General features: G+C 42.6%; 1 non-coding gene across 1 annotated transcript; it reads right to left on the reverse strand.

Moving 5' to 3' along the window:
• Positions 1-3,248: 3,248 nt before the first annotated feature.
• Positions 3,249-3,320, reverse strand: TRNAN-GUU (transfer RNA asparagine (anticodon GUU)). The gene has a single exon. It is a non-coding gene; the product is annotated as a tRNA-Asn (tRNA).
• Between the last annotated feature and the right edge of the window lie 359 nt (positions 3,321-3,679).

The following is a 3,679-nucleotide window of genomic DNA, read 5'->3' on the forward strand; positions in this document are numbered from 1 at the left end:
TCATAATATTCATGGTGAAGGTTGAATCTTCTTCGTTAAATTGTTATATGGTTGGAAACGGAAAATGCTACATGTAGTAATTGGTAGAATGTCTTGAATAATGTGATACTTGGCAATTGTTGTGCTCATGTTTAAGCTCTTGCATCATATACTTTGCACCTATTAATGAAGAAATACATAGAGCTTGCTAAAATTTGGTTTGCATAATTGGTCTCTCTAAGGTCTAGATAATTTCTAGTAAGGGTCGAACAACAAGGAAGACGGTATAGAGTCTTATAATGTTTACAATATGTCTTTTATGTGAGATTTGCTGTACCGCTTCATACTTGTGTTTGTTTCAAATAGCCTTGCTAGCCTAAACCTTGTATCGAGAGGGAATACTTCTCATGCATCCAAAATCCTTGAGCCAACCACTATGCCATTTGTGTCCACCATACCTACCTACTACATGGTATTTCTCCGCTATTCCAAAGTAAATTGCTTGAGTGCTACCTTTAAACAATTCAAAATTTATTACCTCTGAGTTGTGTCAATGTTTTATAGCTCATGAGGAAGTATGTGGTGTTTATCTTTCAATCTTGTTGGGCAACTTTCACCAATGGACTAGTGGCTTCATCCGCTTATCCAATAATTTTGCAAAAAGAGCTGGCAATGGGATTCCCGGTCCCAAATTAATTAACAAAAATAGACACTCCTCCATGGTATGTGATTGTTGGACGACACCCGAAGGATTTGGTTAGCCATGGCTTGAGAAAGCAAAGGTGGGGAGGAGTGTCATCATAATAAAACTAAAATAAAAAGGCACTCCTTCATGGTATGAGATTGTTGGCAGTGACCCGAGGATTCGGTTAGCCATGGTTTGCGAAAGTAAAGGTTGGAAGGAGTGCCACACAAAAATAAAAATAAAATGGGAGTCGCTCTTTGAAGGTTTGTCTGGCAAGGGGGTTAGAGTGCCCACTACCATTCGTTGACAACAACAAACACCTCTCAAAATTTTACTTTTATGCTCTCTATATGTTTTCAAAATCAAAGCTCTAGCACAAATATAGCAATCAATGCTTCCCTCTGCGAAGGGCCTTTCTTTTACTTTTATGTTGAGTCAGTTCACCTATCTCTCTCCACCTCAAGAAGCAAACACTTGTGTGAACTGTGCATTGATTCCTACATACTTGCATATTGCACTTGTTATATTACTTTATGTTGACAATATCCATGAGATATACATGTTACAAGTTGAAAGCAACCGCTGAAACTTAATCTTCCTTTGTGTTGCTTCGATACTTATACTTTGAATTATTGCTTTATGAGTTAACTCTTATGCAAGACTTATTGATGCTTGTCTTGAAAATACTATTCATGAAAAGTCTTTGCTATATGATTCATTTGTTTACTCATGTCATTTACCATTGCTTTGATCGCTGCATTCATTACATGTGCTTACAATAGTATGATCAAGGTTATGATGGCATGTCACTCCAGAAATTATCTTTGTTATCGTTTACCTACTCGGGACGAGCAGGAACTAAGCTTGGGGATGCTGATACGTCTCCGACGTATCAATAATTTCTTATGTTCCATGCCACATTATTGATGATATCTACATGTTTTATGCATACTTTATGTCATATTTATGCATTTTCCAGCACTAACCTATTAACAAGATGCCGAAGAGCCAGTTGCTATTTTCTGCTGTTTTTGGTTTCAGAAATCCTAGTAAGGAAATATTCTCGGAATTGGACGAAATCAACGCCTAGGGGCCTATTTTCACACGAAGCTTCCAGAAGTCCGAGGGAGAGACAAATTGGGCCACGAGGTGGTGACACACCAGGGCGGAGCGGCCTGGCCCTTGGCCGCGCGGCCCTGCTGTGTGGGGCCCCCGTGACGCTTCTTGACCTGCCCTTCCGCCTACTTAAAGCCTTCGTCGCGAAGCCCCCAGTACCGAGAGCCACGATACGGAAAACCTTCCAGAGCCGCCGCCACCGCCAATCCCATCTCGGGGGATTCAGGAGATCGCCTCCGGCACCCTACCGGAGAGGGGAATCATCTCCCGGAGGACTCTTCACCGCCATGGTCGCCTCCGGAGTGATGAGTGAGTAGTTCACCCCTGGACTATGGGTCCATAGCAGTAGCTAGATGGTCGTCTTCTCCTAATTGTGCTTCATTGTTGGATCTTGTGAGCTGCCTAACATGATCAAGATCGTCTATCTGTAATGCTACATGTTGTGTTTGTTGGGATCCGATGGATAGAGAATACTATGCTATGTTGATTATCAATCTATTATCTATGTGTTGTTTATGATCTTGCATGCTCTCTGTTATTAGTAGGGGCTCTGGCCAAGTTTTTGCTAGTAACTCGAAGAGGGAGTATTTATGCTCGATAGTGGGTTCATGCCTCCATTAAATCTGGGATAGTGACAGAAAGTTCTAAGGTTGTGGATGTGCTGTTGCCACTAGGGATAAAACATCGATGCTATGTCTAAGGATGTAGTTGTTGATTACATTACGCACCATACTTAATGCAATCGTCTGTTGTTTGCAACTTAATACTGGAAGGGGTTCGGATGATAACCTGAAGGTGGACTTTTTAGGCATAGATGCATGCTGGATAGCGGTCTATGTACTTTGTCGTAATGCCCAATTAAATCTCACAATACTCATCATATCATGTATGTGCATGGTCATGCCCTCTTTATTTGTCAATTGCCCAACTGTAATTTGTTCACCCAACATGCTTATTCTTATCGGAGAGACGCCTCTAGTGAACTGTGGACCCCGGTCCATTCTTAACATCGAATACAATCTACTGCAATACTTGTTCTCATCGTTTTCGCAAACAATCATCATCCACACTATACATCTAATCCTTTGTTACAGCAAGCCGGTGAGATTGACAACCTCACTGTTACGTTGGGACAAAGTACTTTGGTTGTGTTGTGCAGGTTCCACGTTGGCGCCGAAATCCCTGGTGTTGCGCCGCACTACACTTCGCCGCCATCAACCTTCAACGTGCTTCTTGGCTCCTACTGGTTCGATAAACCTTGGGTTCTTACTGAGGGAAAACTTGCCGCTGTACGCATCACACCTTCCTCTTGGGGTTCCCAATGGTCGCGTGTTGTACGCGTATCAGGCTGTTCGCCCATTAATGCGGTACGTGAGCTGGGTTCAGAACGTCGTGAGATACCTACTCCTAAGGGTCAAAGCAAGCCCTTTAATTCAATTCTTTATTCTTACATTAGAATGAATCAAATCTCCCCAAGTAGGATTCGAACCTACGACCAGTCGGTTAACAGCCGACCGCTCTACCACTGAGCTACTGAGGAACAAGGGGGGATTCGACCTCTTAGAAAACGGTAATTTTGGTTTACTAGAACCATCAGCATATTGTTCCAGCTCGGTGGAAACTCAATTATTTTCCTCAGGATCCCTTGAATGAAATTAGGGAACGAAGATAAGTAGATTAGATGGATTTAGATAGAATTTCTATCTCCTAGGCAAGCGGACCTAATTTTAACAGCCGGGACGGTAACAATGAAAATGGATCCCTCCTTAGTGAGGTTATACGAGCAAATGCCTGAACCAAAATACGTCATTGCTATGGGAGCCTGTACGAGATAAATCGGCGAAGGCGGTGGCGACCATAGATCGCGAGAGCACTGGGAGAGTTAGGGTTAGGAGAGGA

This window comes from Lolium perenne, chromosome 5 (assembly GCF_019359855.2).
Source record: "Lolium perenne isolate Kyuss_39 chromosome 5, Kyuss_2.0, whole genome shotgun sequence".
Lineage (NCBI taxonomy): Eukaryota > Viridiplantae > Streptophyta > Magnoliopsida > Poales > Poaceae > Lolium > Lolium perenne.